Raw genomic sequence first — 18,885 nt, 5'->3', positions numbered from 1 at the left:
CATCTTCAGTGTGATCTTGAAGGAGTAAGATGTCCATTAAAGCAGGGGTTCTCAACCTTTTTCTTTCTGAGCCCCCCCCCCCCAGCCCACCTGTGCCACAATAACTGATTTTCTGCATATAAAAACCAGGGCTGGCGTTAGGGGGTAGCAAGCAGGGCAATTGCCTGGAGCCCCATGCCACAGGGGCTGCCACCAAGCTATAATGCTCAGGCTTCAGCCCGGGTGGCAGGGCTCAGGCTTCAACTCCACAGAGCAGGGCTTTGGCCTTCTGTCCTGGGCTCCAGCGTGTCTAATGCTGGCCCTGCTTGGTGGCCTCCCTGAAACCTGCATGCAGCCCCCCAGGGGGCCTCGGACCTCTGGTTGAGAACCACTGCATTAAGAAAAATCACAGATTATACTAAGTTGTTTTCAGTTATGCATACCAGTGAATGCAGAAATAAAGAGATGAGAACCATCGGTGGAGAATACAACAATGGAAAAAACGTAGCTGTAAATCTTGGGGAAGACTATGGAAAACACACATTCAATGGGAGGAAGAAACAGTGATGCAGAAAAAAATAAAAGGGTGAGAGTGTTCAGCAAATTAGATACAAGTAGTAGGGCTAGTGGTTTGTCACGGTAAATTAGATAATAAGTTAAAGTCTGGTCACAGAAAAAAGGCAAGAATCAACTTATGGAAAAAATGCCAGAAGTCACAGGTTACATTATTTCAACCAAAATATCCTTTATTTTGCAATGAAAAGCGTTTAACAGCATTTAACTAATAGTTTAATACCACTAGCCCGCTGCTTGCCAGTTCAGACTCACAGCAGCGAGCCGCGGCTGACCCTTCTTCTCCTCTACATGAGCCTTTGCAAAAGGGATGGCGGCAGCAGCAGCAGCATTGTACAGAAGCTTCTTATCCAGCTATGCCAGCTTCAAGACTTTCCTCAAAAAACTAGTAGTGTCACAGAATCCATGAAGTCCCTACCCCCAGTCCAGCCATGACAAACCACTAGCCCTCATGAGTTGCTGCTCTCCTTCAGCCTCCCATCCTGCCCAGATTTTTACTTGGCATCTTAAGTTTTTCCACTGAAATACAAATGTCAAATATCATTAATTTTTTAAATTATAGGATCTGTGACTTCCGATGACCTAAATTTTTAGCTTGACATTGAAACAAGAATGGCTAATGAAATGTTATGCCACCAAAGCAGTGAATCAGAGGCATTACTTCCCAGAGCAAGGAGGTAATAGACCCTCGCTGTACATCTCTGGTGCAACCAGACCAGGAATACTGGATTCAGTTCTGAGCAGCTCATTTTAAGATTGAGTTACTGAAGGACATTCAGAAAAAGCAACAAAAATGACCAGTGCCTGGAGGGACTGACTTATGATGGAAGACTAAAAAGAGCTAAATAAAGAGCTTGGCTGAGTGATGACAAAAAGGGACATGATAAATTGACATTCTGAATTATGTAAACACCAAGGAGAGAGACTTATTGAACTAGTACAAAGGGATACAACTAATAGGAGGAGGATGAAATTAAAAGGGAAAATTCAAACTAATTAGAACTAAACTGGATGAAGAACTAAGTAACGCACTGTAGGGAACAACCCTGCATTGTCAGGGAGATGGACTGGATGACATAGTAGTTCTTTTTCATCTCCAGCTTCTGTATTCCCTTGAAATGACTCTCTTACTGTACTACTTAACGTAAGAACAGATACTTGTGACATTAACACTTGTTCAGACAGCTGCCCTAGCTGAAAAGTGATTTACACTGCTGCATAAGTACTAGATATCAAACAATTATGGTTTGGAAACATTTACACTTTTACAAGTAGGGACAAATTCTACCCTTGGATGTGAGGCTCCCCTTGCAGTTAAAAAGAATGATACAGGAAGGCAGAATTGGGCCCTATGTGTTACATAACAACTGCCAATGTGGCCACTAATTATCTCACACATCCTTCCTTTTCCTTTGTAGCACATTTAAACATGTATTGGTGGCACAAACACTGAAATGAATGAGGTATCAACTCACATTGCAAGGCAGTATGGCACACCTGTCATATCATCCAGCATAGAAAAGGATGGTAAAATTATTTATGAACTGGATGTCTTTGTCCAGAGATCTAGTGCTATAGCCGATCAGTCAAGAAAAATTAATGGTGAGAGATGAGAGAGTTCCCCAAACCAACCAAGTCCTTACCTTTTCTACATGAATTCAGCGAGAACATCTCTGTCAAAGTGAAAAGATCTGATTCCTAGGAAAGCAAGAGGGTGAAGAGGCAGGAAGTTAGAATTTATATTCCTCTCTGAAATGTCTAAGCCTCCACTAGCTTTTCTGATACTAACTATCTTTTAGGTGAGGAATACAGCTGAAGGTTCTGATCAAATTCCAGTTTGAATGATTGCATTCTGCTTGGCTATAATATCTATTATTTGAGGTCTTAAATTACGGAATAAAGTTGTTGCACTCTGTTAAATAGCTGCTATGTTATATCTAGAGGTGGGGGAAGTGATCCCTCTAAATATCAGTTCAAGTTTGTAAAGACTTTGGAAATTTGCAGGATGAAAGGTGCTACTGATTTCTAGGCATTCACATTTTAGCCATAGCAAGTCCCACTGAGATGAAATACAATATATTGATAGACTGCGCTTGTTATTTCTCCCCCTCCCCCCCGCACTTTTTTTTCTTAAGGCTGACATACATCTGTTAATGTATTTTTCCAGTTATAAGAAACATTGAAGAGTCCTGCATTTGTTTGAGGTTTCAGTTGTTTTTTTGCCCAAGTTAAGAAGTTAAGCTAGCTATTTTATTTTAAAATGCACTGTCCTCAATGTGGCACTAATGACATCTGATAGGGGAAAGAGAAACACAAGGACAACACAATTTTGGAAATAATCTATTACCCATGCCCACTAGTTCATTTTTAGAGCATTCTTGGAATTAGAGTAACAAAGATTTCATAACAGATCTGAAGCAGATTTGTGGGTGTTCCCATTCAGATAATACTATTATTACTAGGCTTTCAAAGGGCTCCCACTGGAATCAATAGCAAAAATCCTATTGATTCCAGTGGTGCAAGAACAGCCTAAAACGTGTCTCTATTCTGAAAAGTGACTGTGTGACAATGGCACCTTTCTTATACTCAACAGATCTGCTCCCTGTGTGCATGCAGAGCCAGACCTACTGATTTTGGTGATAAGAAGTTGACACTTTGTCTATTTCACTATTTTTGAAATAAACAATTAAAAATACAAAGTTATTTGGCTTCTTAGCATAAAAAATGGTTAATTACTATAGCAAACATGATCTCTCAAGGGGATTGCCTGCATGGATCCATACTGTAGGTGACTGATGAGTGTACAATGGGCATGAACTTGGTATTTTCAATAGCGGTTCTTGTTGAGCTTGGATTCCCTCCTAGCCCAATGATACATAATGGCAGATAGTATGGATCCATCCAAGCAGTCATCCTCAAAGAACAACTGTAACAATTGCTATAGAAAAATATTTACATATTTCTTTCAGCATTGCCTGCATGAAAACCCACTGTAGGTGATTAATAAGCAGTCTCCAGACCCAAAGAGATAAGGCTGGAGAATCTTGCTCAACTAAGGATTCCAGGATGCTCCAAATTGGATCATCCAACCTACAAGCTAAGTCCTGGTAGTAATGCAGCACGAATATCAAAACATCATTCATGGATGGAACTCTAGGTAGCAGTTTAATATGCCTCTCTGGGGATGAACATTCCTGAGTCTTGGAGTAATGGTCATCGTAGACTTGGTACAAAATGCCTTCATGTCTGCTGGTATTGGTATCTCTATTAATTCATGGCAAGTGTGGATGCTGAGTCTATTCTACTTTGACAATCTATGAGTGGGAATGGACTGACCTCTAGTATTATCCCAGTATGATACAAAATAGCCAGCTCTTGAAAACTTTAAAGTCATTAGGGAGTGATTGCTAATGATGTCACAGAAGCATATGGCTTAGATGAGGCTATCTTGGAATAGGCATATCCGTGGCATCTTTTTCCTTCCATTCCTTTAAATACGACAAAGATTGAGACATCAGTTACTTGCATGTAGACTAAATCTTCAGTGAAAGGTCTTGCACGATGAGGTCTCATGTAAGTAATACAAGAAATTGAGCCTACATAGTCCAATAGGGCTAATGTGCCTTTGGTGTATAGAATAGGTGAGATTCATGCCAGGAGGACCATGAATTCAGAGAGAACCAAGAAGGCCTCATCCCTCATCAGGATGGGCAGAAGAATCCTGAAATCGGGAGATCCAAGAGTGGATCTACGACCTCATCAATGATGGCAGCAAGATTGACTCCGATAGTTCCTGGCTCTGAAGACCAAGTCCACCAGGATAGTGCACAGAGGAAACATGCAAAGGAAAAAGAGGGAATGCTTCACTATTCAGCACCAAGGAAGGAGATGTCAGAGCCAGCGAACAGAGATCCAGAGAGATTCAGCAACAGATTAGCTCAATTCACAAACACCACCAATGTCAAGTAATTATTCATTATTTATATTACAGTAGCATGTAGAGATCCCCAAATGAGATGCCTGCACCCCCCATTATGCCAGACACTGGCCAAACACATAGTAATAGATTGTAAGCCCTTTGGGGAAGGGACTGTCTAAAGAGATAAGAAAGATTAAGGATGGAAGGCAAACAAGTGCACAGACGGAGAGGTTAAGTGATTTTCTCAAGGTTACATAGAATGTCAGAGCCAGAGCTCATAGTCCCGTGTTCCCTCCATTGGGCTACGTTTCCTCTGAATGACATAGAAAGCTTTGGGGGCAGTCACGCCTGGATCTAGCCACCCAGCAGCTGGGTAGCCAGGAGCAGCACAGAGGCAACAGCCTGGATAGATGTACTCAGCATTGAGGCATCTGGAACCAACATTCATCAGCTAGATCCAGCACCAGAACCGGAGTGTCCAATGCCAAGATCCCTAACACAGAGGATCTCGAACCAGAAGCCATCAATGATACCAGAGCACCCAAAACCAAGATGGACGATCCCAAGACACTCAATGCTGCAACCAGACATTGCTGAAGACACTGACACCAAGGAAGACCCGGAATTATGGTGGCCTCATGGCTTCTTTTCATCTTTGCCGCTGAAGGAGAAGAATGATAATGAGAGATGGAGTGTTTCAAAGAGTCAAGAAGTCTGCTGTTAAGGCTTGATGCTCAGCTAGCGGTGGGAGCTTGTATCTCTTTTTGACATGACACTGGGTTTAGGGAGAATGGAACCATGAGGCTGTGGGACTTCTAACAGGCAGTTCAGTGGGACATTTAGACTCAACAACATAAGATGACCAAGCCAAGTCTCTGGGTGCTGAAGCATTTCCAGGCCCAGCATTAGAACCTGACTAAGCAGAATGAGAGATGCTTACACTGAAGCAGAACAGGCACCAAATATGTTAGCTGATGACAGACTTAATACAATTACAGCAGGGACACAGATTGAAGCCAGCAAACTTAACTTTAGTAATTTTTAGATAGGCCCTCAACAGCATGAGAACAGCCCAGAAACACAATGCTCAACAAAGCATTAGGATTTTTGGCCATCTCTAGTAACTATTCCTAGCTATACATAAATCTATATTTATATATAGAAAAAGCTGTTTTCCCAAAACAGGCCGCACAAGGAAGCAACCTACACCACAGAGCTCTTGCTCACTGCCCATAGCAGTCAGAAAAAACTAAGCTGCAGTCACATCCCTTTGTACATCATTGGGTGTAGGGGAGGTCACAAGGACACTGGCAGGGAGTTCATGCAGACATTACTATTTCAAAATTCCCAAGGCTTGCTCCTCACCTAAAACGGGGATCCATGCAGGCAATGCTCAAAGAACTGTTTTTAATTTCTACCACAGAGGCTGATGGAGCACTGGTTCTTTAGAGAAGATTTCTGTTCTGCATCACTGCCTTTCTGGGATTTCTGCTGCTAAGTTTAGTGAGGCTGTGGAGGGTCACTGATGCTGGTAGGTGGCTTGGGACAGCATTGGCAGTAGGAGTTCCCAAAGGTCCCTGGCACCTGCTGCACACCCAGCCCAGTCCCACTGCAGAATCCAGGTCTGTGAGCCCAATGGGGAGCCCAGAGGCCTAGCGCTAGGGCTGCATGTGGAGTCAGGGAATGAGGATCTACAGCAGGGCTGAGGACCAGTGGGGTTGCAGGAAAAAGGAATCAGCTGAGAGCTTTGTTTTCCAATTTTGCTTCCAATTCCAGATACCCATCTTGGAACCTTCTCACCTCATCCATTCCCCACAACATTGTTCCCTCTGCAGCTGTTAGCACTAAGGAGGAGACACCAGGCTTGAGAAACTTCCCCAGCTCTATCAAACCGGGGCTCTCCTCTGGAGATTCCCAGAAGTGAACAGCTGCCTCTGGAACTCAGCTGTTAAAATCCACATCTCTGAAAACGTCCCAATCTCACACAGGCTCCCCTTCCCCCACCCAATCCCACTCCGGCTCTCCTTGCCCCCCCTATATGGAGATTCAGACACACCCACCCACTTCACCCTGGTTCCTTCCCCCCCCATATGGAGGCTCAGACCCCCCCCCCCATCACCTCGGCTCAGATTGCCCTCCCATACAGAGGCTCAGACACCCCCCACATCACCCCAGCTCCCCCATACGGAGGCTCAGACACCCCCCCCCCCCATCACCTCGGCTCAGATTGCCCTCCCATACAGAGGCTCAGACACCCCCCACATCACCCCAGCTCCCCCATACCGAGGCTCAGACACCCCCACACCTCACATTGGCTCCCCTTGCCCCCATCTCCCCCACTCCCAGCTCCCCTTGCCCCCCATTCCCCCACCGGCTCCCCTTGCCCCCCATCCGATGCTCAGACACCCCCACGCCTCCCCTTACCCCCTCACCCCCATGACGCGCCGAGAAACCAACACACCCCATCCCCACATCACACACCTCGCCCTCGCCGGCAGGCTCAGCGCCTCCCCGCCGCACACGGGGCCGCCCCATCCCCGCCAGCAGCGCCGCACACGGAGGCGCCGAGCCTCCCCATCAGCACAACGCACCGGCTCCCCGCTCCCCCCGCCCCACGCACCGGCTCCCCGGCGCGCAGCCCCTCCTGCCCCCGGCGCGCACACACGCAGATGCTGCGAGCCGCCCGCGACGCACACAGCGGCTCGGAGCCTCCCACAGATGGAGAGATGCAGGTCCCAGGTCCCCGACACCGACCTCCTCACAACTCTCTAGCGCCGGTCCGCGACAGCCGAAACTACAACTCCCAAGAGCCTCTGCAATCCGCTTCCGGCGTGCGCACCGGAAACGAAACCTGCAACCTTGGCTGATACCACCAAGGAGTGAGGGGTGGGATCTATCCCCATGGCAACAGGTCACGCCAATGAGAGGCAGGAAGGGCAGGGCTAGAGACCGGGTTGGAAGCGGACGGTGGCCGTACTAGGAGGTTCGTCTGTACTCAGGTAAGCGAGGAGCGTGGCGAACAGGTGCGAGGTTCTGGCCCTGCTGTCGGGCGCGCTAAGCCCCGTGCCCTGCCTCAGACTGTCCCTTCGCCTCACCCCCAGCCCTGCGTCCCGTCCCCGCCTCAGGTCCCCCCGCCGCCGGCCTCGCCTCAGGTCCCCCGTCGCCGCCCCCTTGTCCCCCCGCCGCCGGCCTCGCCTCAGGTCCCCCCGTTGCCGCCTCCCCCTTGTCCCCCCGCTGCCGCCCCCGCCTCAGGTCCCCCGTCTCGCGCCGCCGGCCTCGCCTCAGGTCCCCCCGCTACCGGCCTCGCCTCAGGTCCCCCGCCGCCGCCCCCTTGGCCCCCCGCCGCCGCCCCCGCCTCAGGTCCCCCGCCGCCGCCCCCGCCTCAGGTCCCCCCGCCACCGGCCTCGCCTCAGGGTCCCCGCTGCCGCCCCCTTGTCCCCCCGCCGCCGGCCTCGCCTCAGGGCCCCCGCTGCCGCCCCCTTGTCCCCCCGCCACCGGCCTCGCCTCAGGGCCCCCGCTGCCGCCCCCTTGTCCCCCCGCCGCCGGCCTCGCCTCAGGGCCCCCGCTGCCGCCCCCTTGTCCCCCCGCCGCCGGCCTCGCCTCAGGGCCCCCGCTGCCGCCCCCTTGTCCCCCCGCCGCCGGCCTCGCCTCAGGGCCCCCGCTGCCGCCCCCTTGTCCCCCCGCCGCCGGCCTCGCCTCAGGGCCCCCGCCACCGGCCTCGCCTCAGGGTCCCCGCTGCTGCCCCCTTGTCCCCCCGCCACCGGCCTCGCCTCAGGGCCCCCGCTGCTGCCCCCTTGTCCGCTGCCGCCCCCTTGTCCCCCCGCTACCGGCCTCGCCTCAGGGCCCCCGCTACCGCCCCCTTGTCCCCCCGCTACCGGCCTCGCCTCAGGTCCCCCTACTGCCGCCCCCTTGTCCCCGTGCTGCTCCCCCCGCCTCAGGGCCCCCGCTACTGCCCCCTTGTCCCCCACCGCCGGCCTCGCCTCAGGTCCCCCGCTGCCGCCCCCTTGTCCCCCCGCTACCGGCCTCGCCTCAGGTCCCCCCGCTACCGCCCCTTGTCCCCGTGCTGCCGCCCTCGCCTCAGGGCCCCCGCTACCGCCTCCTTGTCCCCCCCGCTGCCGGCCTCGCCTCAGGGCCCCCGCTACCGCCCCATTGTCCCCCCCCGCCGCCGGCCTCGTCTCAGGTCCCCCTGCTGCCGCCCCATTGTCCCCCCCCGCCGCCGGCCTCGCCTCAGGTCCCCGCTACCGCCTCCTTGTCCCCCCGCCGCCGGTCTCACCTCAGGTCCCCCCGCTGCCGCCCTCTTGTCCCCCCGCTGCTGGCCTCGCCTCAGGTCCCCCCGCTACCGCCCCCTTGTCCCCCGCCGCTGGCCTCGTCTCAGGGCCCCCGCTACCTCCCCTTTGTCCCCCCGCTGCCGGCCTCGCCTCAGGTCCCCCCGCTGCCGCCCCCTGGTCCCCCCGTCGCCGGCCTTGCCTCAGGTCCCCCGCTTCCCGCCACCCCGCTGGCCTTGGCCCCCTCCCCTTCACCTTCCCATCCTCCGTTCAGCTATTCCTGCCTGTGTTAGCTGCTGGGGCCTGGGGGGAGGTGGGACTGAACAGGGTATGGCAGGGGGCCACCACCACTACATATCCTCTGGGCAGCTTTTGGTCTCCCCTCTTCAGCAGCCCTTTATAGGGGATTGAATTTGTCTCCTGCCCTTAGGAAGTTTGTGCAGGAATCTCTCTCCCCTTTCCTGAAGGACTCCAGGGTCATTTACATTGCACTAGGGGTAGCTGCTATTTGATTTTTTTGTGTGTGTGTGTGTGAGTTTAGTGCCAGTGAAATACACTGTCCTGGCAGTGCTGGAGACTGGGCTCCTGGGGCCATAAGAGGCACAAAAGGAGCTTCCTCGTGTTTGCTTTCTAACAAAGAGCCTCAGCTAAGATGGATGGGAATTGCCTAAACGGGGGGTCTGGCTGGGAGCTGCTTAGATCCCAAGGGGCTCCATCAGTGAAGGCCTTGACACAAAGCTGTAGGCATTGAAGATAATTCAGAATGAAATGCATAGGTGTAAGTGACTTATGGCTTTTATTTTCTTTTACTAGAGCAGAGATTAGTTCTAGAAGACAAGACTTGGATTTTGTGGGAGGAAGTGAAATACAGCAAGACTTCATCTGTGTGTGTAGTTCTCACTTTAAGCACTGGAGATCAATAGTTCTATTTTTTTCAATAATGAAATGGCTGGCCATGTTAAGCAGCATATTTGTGTTAGTTATATAGTGCCGTACATGGGCATGGTGTCTTAGTAAATAAAGTCCGTACAGCAGGAGGCAATGATATCACAGGGAAGTGTTGGCAATAGAGAGAGAGGCAAGGGTGAAATCGATATGCTCATTTGGCACCTATGTGATAAACTCTTAATCTGAAGTTCACATCTGTCTTGGGTTATGGTAATTATGAAAGGCATAGTTTAGTGCTTTCACAAAATATGAAACTGAATGTCCCCATGCCAGTCTCAGAAATTTTATGTTTTGTACTACTGTATTGTTCAATTTACATGGAACAGTAAGTGTAACAGATATATTAAGATTTAAGCTAAGTACCACCCTTGGCAACTAGGTCATTATTTAACCTTCTGTCTTGGTATGTAACAAACCACAAAGCTGATCTCAGCCATACCCTTGTCAATGTTTAACATTGGATGCATTCTTATGAAGTACCTATCAAATAAGTGCTCTGCACACCTGAGAAGCTAGGCCCACTATGACTACCAACCTGCTCTAGCTTTGAATCTGTCAGCTTGCAGTGAAAGTCTCATATCCCATTGCCATTGTTCCTGCTAGTGACTTCAATGGAACTACTCCTGTGAGCAGAGGCAGTCCTTAGGCAACTAAGTTTCTGCTTATGGGCATGCCCACTGCTGTCTCACTCTAGGCGTCCTGGTGGGATCCTCAAACCAAGGGAAGATAGGTGTTTCCCCCCATCTATCTTGCTTGTGGGGCCTGTTCAAGTGGGTATACTCAGAGGCTGCTTAACTCCACACAAAACAGCTGGCATAGGAGGAGCAGGGCTGCTCCCTTATAATTTTCAGTTAAGGCATTAGGGTGCTCACATGGAAAGTGGCAGATCCTAGTTAAATTCCCCTCTGCATGATGAGAAGGGATTGGAACGGGGGTTCTCCATCTCAGGTGATCTTTAACTATTGGACTGACTATAGGATATTCTGATGTGGGTCTCTAATAATTTAATTAAAGTGGAATAGCTTTAACAAATATTGGGTGAGAGTGAGGATCACACAATAATCTGGTGGTTAGAACACTCATGGGGAAACTTCTGTTCAAATCCCTTCTCATTAGGCAGAGGGGCGAATTGAACTGGGATCTTCTAAATCCTGGGTGAGTATCCTAACTACTAGGCTAAAGGTTATAAGGGAGACCTCCTTCTCTCCATCCATATGTATGTATACTTTTTTAAAAAGTAATTTGTTTCTCCATTACATTTGTAAAATTCCTTTTTGTCCACATATTTGTTCTCTGATGCAGTTTTAATTGCTTGTTTTCTTATTTTTTAATTTTTCCCTTCCAGGTTAAATACTAAGGTTGAAAAACGTATTCCAGTTCCAAACTTTTTGCTGTGGCTTACAGTGCAGAGCTTTGCTTCTCTCAATCAGACAAAGAAAATGGGTGGAACAAAATGCGATGGGACAGGCAAGGGAGTCACGTGAAGGTAAGAAATGTCTGACTACTGGCATCTCCCATAACTTTCAGCCAACTTTCCTCACAACCCTGGCAAAATCGGGCAATTCTGACTTTAGAATGCATCCAGAATAAACGGAGATGGCAGGAGTACAACGTATGGGGTGGGAAGAAAGACTTTGTGGGTTTTTTTGGTATTGCACTTTCATTTGTTCTTCTATCTGATTAGCAGGGAGCTTCAAATATAGTACACTTTACTCTTATTCCAGCTTTTGAATAATTGTGAGAAAAATGATTGAACCAGGTTTGGTTAGGTCTGGAGACTGGGGGGTGGCTGCCAAAAATGTTGAATTAGGCAACATTTATCCCTCTGAGACCTCTATAGATGGGCTGTATAGGAAGGAATAATGGTAATGAAGAGTGAGCACCTGTTTTTTGGGTTTGATTTCTGAATGCTCAGGATTTTGAGGGTAAAATAGACTGTTTGAAGTAAACTTAAGGAAAGTTACTAGTTTGGAGTGGTGAAGGAAGGGGAGTTTTACTGCTTTATATCCTCTTCGTTAATATAGGGAATTGCTAGAAGATGCCATTATTTTAAACATTAGGCATGTTCAGTGACCAGTGCTACTCTGTTTCCTTGAAACACACTGGCTATAGAGTACAATATTTGCCCAAGCTTCCATTAAAATGTCTTGCAGGCTTTCAATACTTCGTTTCCAAGCATTACTAATTTCTAAGGAGTAATTCAGAGATACCAAAGTGTGACCTGAAATCTAAATGCAGCTCACTGCTTCTTTTTCCTTGTAACTGCAAAATGAGGACAAAGTGGATCATCTTTTGATTTTTTTTTTAATTGGTGCTAACGATCACCAACAATCAACTTCTATTCCCAAAATTTCAGTATTGGGCTAGAGTAAGAAACACTTCTGTCTATGTATCTTCAACACACTTACCTAAGGAAAAAAACAAGCCCCAAAGCCATAAACATGAAACTAAATCTATCCATAATGAATCAAGTTCCAAACACAACATAAATAGTGAAAATAAATTAGATTTTTCTAAAAAAAATCTTCAGTTTTATGTCTTCAGTGGCTATAGGCAGTGAAGTGTGTTTTGGGGGTGTGTGTGGGGGTGGGGTGGGGGGAGGGAAGAGTGGTAGAACACTGCTTATATCTCACTTTCCTTGCCTCTTCTGGTGGCTTCTCCTCTTTCACCTCCGATCATTAAGGCTAAGATTTTGTCATGGTTATTTTTACTAAAAATCACTGACAGGTCATGGGCAACAAACAAAAATTCACGGAGTCCGTGACTTTTACTAAAAATAACCGTACAAGCCTCCTGGCAGAGGTGCACAGCCTTGGCTGCAGCCCCTACCACGGGGCAGGAGCGCAGGCTCCGGCTGCAGCCCCCTCCGCAAGCCGTGGGGTAGGAGCACATGGGGGCAGGAGCGCAAGCCGCAGGACAGAGGCACATGGCCCCGGAGGCGGCCCCTGCTGCAAGCTGCGGGGCAGAGGTGCACGGTCCCGGCTGTAGCCGCACTGTGGGGAGCATAGGCCCGGCCCCAGCCCCGGCTCCAACCCTGGCTTCAGCTGCAGACAGCTGAAGCTGAAGAAGTTACGGAGGTCCGGTAAAGTCACTGAATCCGTGACTGACGTGACCTCCATGACTAAATCATAGTCTTACTGATCATCATTAGGCTTCAGATTTTTCAACCATTGAGACAAATGAGAGCAATTGACACTATTAGGCCCTGGCCCTGCAAACTGCTTTAGGTGCAGCCAGGGCCGGCTCCAGGCACCAGCCTGGCAAGCAGGTGCTTGGGGCGGCCGCTCCGGAGAGGGGCGGCACGTCCAGCTATTCGGCGGCAATTCGGCGGACGGTCCCTCACTCCCGCTCGGAGCGAAGGACCTCCCGCCGAATTGCCGCCGCAGATCGCGATCGTGGCTTTTTTTTTTTTTTTTTTTTTTGGCTGCTTGGGGCGGCCAAAACCCTGCAGCCGGCCCTGGGTGCAGCATTGGAGTCTTCACATGTAGAACAGTTTATATAATTAGGGTTTCAACACTATTATGTCACGCTGTCTTTCAGCAGACTGTCACATGGTCCTATATCTGGTCAATCAGGTGACTTTCTTTACAATTCTAGACTAGATACTTAAACTTAACAATGAAATAATTTCAATAGAAACTCTTGCAGCCACTAGAGAGGTGCTGGATGGAATGGCAACTGAGGTCAGAGTTAAAATACAATTTGTTATGGTGGCACAGTTTCTCAACCATAATCCAGGTTGCTCCAGAGTTTCCATTCTAACAGGGTTAATAAAGTTCTCTATAAACTGTATATTTTGAGTTTGAGGATTAATTTGAAAATCTTATTGTAGTTTATGAGGTGCTTGAATTAACAATAGCTGAGCCGCTAAGTAATAGTAACCATAAAGAAGTGAAATTTACATGTCCCTGACTAGGGAGAAGAAAGATAAGTTTGAAAAGGGAGATTTCAATAAAATAAGGAATCTAGTCAAAAAGGCCATGGAGTCAAAAGTAAAGAAAACAAATGCTTTAGATTTGGCACGGATGCTTGCTATATAAGGAAACAATAGTCTGAGAATACATGCATGCCTCTGAACAAAAAAGCAAGAAGTAAACCAGTATGGGTAAATTGCAGTGTTCAAGTAGGTTATACAAACTCAGCCAAAATCTTTCAGAATTTGGAAATCTAATTGTAGTGAAACTAATAAAAAGGAGTATAAACTAGCAGGCAATGTTGAAGACAGAAATTAGGAGGTCTAAGGTGAAATTTGAAGAGCAAATAGCTAAAGGTATAGAAACAAGAAATTCTTTAAATATGATCACCAGAAAGCCTGGAAAAAATTGAGTCTGCTGGATCACCAGGAATTAAACGGAGCAAATAATGAAGATAAACCAATTTCACAGAAATCATTTATTTAGCTTCTCAGCATCATTCTTCATGGCAGAGAAGATGAAGGAGATAGCTACTCTCTTTTGGTAATATAGATGAGGTAATATCAAAGATTGCTGCCACAAGAGGTGATGCTGGAACAAATTGTTAAATTAAAAGCTGTAAAAATCACCAGGCCCAGTTCGCACATCCAAATGTTCTGAAGGAACTTAGTGACTGAGCTGCTAACAAAAAACACTAAAAATGGCTACTATACTGGATTATTGGCAGGTAATGTTTAACTTATCTTTAAAGCATCAAAGCTAAGTGTAAAACTTGGAACTTCACTGTTTCTAGTCTCGCGTTTTAGAGAGAAGAACTTCACTTTAAGCAACAAAACATGACAAGATGTATATTGTGCTAGGGTATTACTGTACATTTCCAGTTTTAAGCAGAATGCTGCAGCCTTCCAAGAAATAGCAATTTATCAGTTGTTTTTAATTATAAAATAGCCTTATGCTAACACTATTAGTGACTTAAAAAAAATGAATCACTCAATAAGTATTTTTTTCTGATTATTATATCAAAAAGACTAGTTCCCAATTAAAAAGGATTTAACTTCAGATTTTACATTAATTTTGTATTTAACTTTGCCTAGAAGCAAGCATGCTTCTCTTAAGGTTTCTCTGGAAAAGAAAGCTTTAGACCTTCTTAAATCTTTCTCTTCTGCCCCCTTTCCTTTTTTATAATCAGGCTTGACAAATGTCATCCCAGAGAGGAATCTTTTCAGAATTATAAGTGCCTGAAAATAGGAGCTAGTAATGGAAGTCTTTCCTCGGTGTTGCTAGAAAATACAGTAAAAACGTAATATTGAAATAGTTTTTGTGCATTTAAGTTAATAGATAATTATAAACACTAAATTCCTAACTGTTGTTCTTAGCCTTTCATTCTGGGAAAAATATTTAATCAGATATGACTAATGTTATAATAATCTTTATAACCCATTATGTTGGTAGAGGAAGTTTGCCACGAGCCTCTTTTAAACCAATAAAATGTAATATAGTTATATATTTACTTTTGTTCCAGTTTACAGTAGAACTTCAGTCAAATAAAATTGTTGTGGTCCCCTCCCAAAATAAATTTAAAGGCTTCTGATGACCATATGTGGAAAACTTGCTTCTCCTTTGTCACAGAGTTCACTTCAAAAAGCAGGTGTTCTTTGGCTCTCTCATGACTTTTTTTTTTTTTTTTGACTTTTAGACTGTCAGTTTCTAAATGATAGCTGTTCTGATTTTCTTGATAGACTAAATTTTTCTTCTTAATGTACTTGTACTGCACCTAATTAATACTCTGATTGAACTAACTTAGTCACCTAACTGTTCAGAGTTAACACTGTTTATCTGTTTAACTAAGTGTGTGGTCCTGTGCAAAGGGCACATGTCTGTGAGACAAACTTGAATTTTACTCGCAGTTCTGCTGCTATGTTGACTTACTGAGTCACCTTGGACAAGCTGATTTCCCCATGGTAAAATGAAGATGATATTTGACCAGCTTGGTAATATGTCTTTGAGATCTATGAATGGAAAGCTTTTGTTATACTATCTCAGTGTTTATGGCTTTAATTTTCATGTTTGATGTGGGGTTTGTCAAATCTCCAAGTGTTAACTGTTCCAGATCAAATGTATACAATGAAAAGACCATTTAAAGGCACTGTTTCTGTGAGTAAACCAGTCTCCTACAACCCTTTCCCACACACACCTGCCTTTCAGGATGTTGATCTTTCTACTGTGATCCCAGTCCACTGCCTTTATATAAACTGAATATTGGCAACCCCGGTTTAAAAAAAAAAAAATCATGAAATTGGCAGCAAAATTAATACATTTAAAAATTGATTTTGGTTTGTCTTGATTTTTGAACTCACACTGCCCATCCCCAGTGTATGTGACAATTAGTGTTGCCATTGCTCCCAAACATATTAAGGTGATTTTTGATCTCCATTGCAGGAGCTCTCACCCCCACATTTGCGTCTCTCCCAGTCCGCTATTAGTTCTGTCCCTTTCTCTCAACCTCCACCATCAGTTCTGCCCTCCTCCCAGACTCACCCTCTGCTCCTTTTGCAGTTCCTGGGGCTCTTCATCCCTGTCCCAGGGTTGTTGGGGGTTTTTTTTGGGGGGGGGGGGGGAAGGGAAGACAGCAGTACAGAGATCTGCAGCAGGATCCCCTTCCAGGCTGGAGGTGGGAGCAGCTCCAGGGGCTCTTTGCCTCTCTCACTCACCATTCCCAGCTCTAGTGTTGCAGGAAGGGAAAGGGAAGGAACAGAGAAGAACTGCCGTTATCCATTGGAGGGAAGGAGGGTGCAGCCTGAGCTGTTGGGCTCTAACTGTTCTTAGTTTTCCTCCTATGAGAATTGTCAGCTCCTGGAGGGTGGGAGCGCTACCTGCTTCTTGCAGCAGCTCCGATTGGCTTCTCTTCCTCCAGAGGCGGGGCAATGGGGAAAGCAGCCATCTAAGGGGGTTTCCCCAAGACAGAAGTGAAATATGTGAGAGGGCTGGAGCTTTTTAGAATGATTGTGGCTCTGGACAAATTCACCTGAATTGCAAAGAAATTGGGAGAGCTGGCAACAGTGAAACTGAAAATAGTGCACTCCCCTGAGTTGCCCAGGTGGCAAGTCCCGAAGAGTATTCCTAGGTACAGGGCCGGCTCTAGGATTTTTGCCGCCCTAAGCAAAAATAATTTTGGCCGCCCCCTCCATTTTTTAATTACCCCACCCCTGGCCCCGCCTCTACTCCGCCCCTTCCCCCAAATCCCCAGCCCTGCCTCCTCCCCCCCAGGCTCTCAAGCCTGGGAGGGAGGAGGAGCAGCAGCGCGCGAAACAGCCGCTCGGGATCTCCCCCTCCCTCCCAGGTTTGAGAGCCTGGGAGGGAGGGGGAGACTCCGAGTGGCCGCGGCGCGGGCGCCGCTTCTCCCCCTCCCTCCCAGGCTCTCAAGTCTGGGAGGGAGGGGGAGCAGCGGCGTGCGAAACGGCCGCTCGGGATCTCCCCCTCCCTCCCAGGCAGCAGCAGCGGAGGTGAGCTAGGGCGGCCGCGGCACATTTTTAGGGGTGGCATTCTGGCGCCGGCCATGCCACCCCTAAAAATGTGCCGCCCCAAGCACCAGCTTGTTTTGCTGGTGCCTAGAGCCGGCCCTGCCTAGGTAGTTGCTGAACCTGGATGTTTGGTTTGTTGGCTGGATAAAAAGTCAGTTGATAATTGAGGTTGGGCTTGTGTTTGAAGCACTGAGAGAAACGTGTGGTACTCTAACACCAATATCCTGCTCTCATGTCTGCTTGTAAATAGAGAAGGAAGAAAAACTGTTTGTGCTTCAGAGACCCTAAGCTAACTGCTTTGCTTGTATACAATTATGAAGTGCTTAAAGTGTGTATGGGGGGGGGGGGGGGCTATAAAGATCTGGGAGCAACAGCTTGGGTAAGAAGCAACAGAGGGTCCTGTGGCACCTTTACTTCTGTTAGTCTTAAAGGTGCCACAGGACCCTCTGTTGCTTTTTACAGATTCAGACTAACACGGCTACCCCTCTGAAGCTTGGGTAAGAGTGCTTAAAGTACATTCCCTTAGTGACACAGTTCTGTTTGTTTATTTATTTAGCTGGGTCTGACCCCTTGCCCTCTCTGCCTTAAAGCACTGGAATCGTGCTTCTTCTTGCATTGAGGGCATGGAACAAAGCTGAATCCCCAGGGCCTGGCTGACTTCCTTGCAGAAGTGAGGAACTAGGTTGGCTGTGTAGCCCCGCCACTGGTGAAACTGGCAAGTGTTAGCGCTACCACTGGAGGGCAGTCAGAGTCCCCTTTTACCCGTCCAGCTTTATATCGCGTCGGCTGTACTTAGGGGGGGGGGAATAGTTGTGATTGGTTTAGCGAGCTGTCCATTTTACCTTTGGTACGTGGTAGAAGGCGTTGTCTACTCTGATTGGATAGAATTTCCCCAGTGAAGGAGAGTATATATCAGGGAGGGGCGGTGATAGTAGCAGAAGAACCAATCAGAACGCGGGAGAGGTGACCCCCCTCCGCGTGCGACCGGAGTTGTTGACTGCGACAGCCCGGTGCACGCGCAGATAAAAGGGGAAGACGGGGTCTCAGAGTGCGCTTGCGTAGACTGGAGAGTGCGAGGACGGCGCCGTGAGCGGAGACGATGGGGTTAGTGTGCGCATGTGCTGGGCCGGCGGGGGAGGGGTGGGGAGAGGTATGCCCGCGTGGGGCGGGGGGGCGTTGTATATGCGCGTGCGCGCGGTGGCGGGCCCGACTGGGCGCGCGGAGAGAGGCGGCGCTCCTGGGCGCTGTATTGTCCGGGCTCGGCCGTGGGGAGGTGGCTGTGGAGGGAAAGAAGAGCCCGCCAGAACCTGCGGCTCCTATGGAGAGCCCGGCCCCCCCCGTGACGCGTCGCTCTCGGTCCCGTTCGGTCCCCGCATGGCGGCGGCCATGGCCCCAGCGCTCCCCGAGCCGCCCTCCGAGGTGCCCCCTGACAAGGAGGCAGCGGTGAGGGGCCGCCAGGCAGCGCTGTGGGGCCGGGCGCGCAGCCTGTGCCGGAGGCTGCGGGCGCTGCAGGCTCAGCAGGTGGAGCGGCACGTTCGGCAGCAGCTGGCCGGGCTGGTGCGGTACATGGGGCGGGCGGCTCCCGCCGGCCTCCCTCGCGTCCTGGGGCCTGACCTGCGGCAGCTGGCGGCCAGCGCCACCGCCCGGCTCCGGGCCGCCCAGGGGGCTTGTGACTCGGACGCCACCGAAAGCAGCAGCAGTAGTGGCGGCTCTAGCTGCGGTTCCGGGGGGGAGACTGATAGCGAAAGCCCGGAGGAGGAGCGACC

General features: G+C 48.8%; 1 protein-coding gene and 1 long non-coding RNA gene across 4 annotated transcripts in view; one reads left to right on the top strand and one right to left on the bottom strand.

Moving 5' to 3' along the window:
• Positions 1-1,001: 1,001 nt before the first annotated feature.
• Positions 1,002-7,254, bottom strand: LOC135873643 (uncharacterized). Its single transcript, XR_010561135.1, has 3 exons — positions 7,226-7,254; positions 2,196-2,250; positions 1,002-1,071 (listed from the first exon to the last, which is right to left on the bottom strand). It is a non-coding gene; the product is annotated as an uncharacterized LOC135873643 (long non-coding RNA).
• Positions 7,255-7,419: 165 nt separating this feature from the next.
• Positions 7,420-18,885, top strand: part of LOC135874399 (KAT8 regulatory NSL complex subunit 1-like) — a 133,189-nt gene continuing 121,723 nt past the window's right edge. For all 3 annotated transcript variants that reach the window (XM_065399206.1, XM_065399205.1, XM_065399204.1), the window contains exons 1-2: positions 7,420-7,470; positions 11,030-11,170. The gene's annotated coding sequence lies outside the window, so the exon portion shown is untranslated. The remainder of the gene's footprint in view (positions 7,471-11,029; positions 11,171-18,885) is intronic.

The sequence above is a fragment of the Emys orbicularis genome, chromosome 2 (genome assembly GCF_028017835.1).
Source record: "Emys orbicularis isolate rEmyOrb1 chromosome 2, rEmyOrb1.hap1, whole genome shotgun sequence".
NCBI classification, from domain to species: domain Eukaryota; kingdom Metazoa; phylum Chordata; order Testudines; family Emydidae; genus Emys; species Emys orbicularis.
The sequence above is the reverse complement of the archived record's forward strand: the minus strand, read 5'-3'. Positions and strand labels throughout refer to the sequence as shown.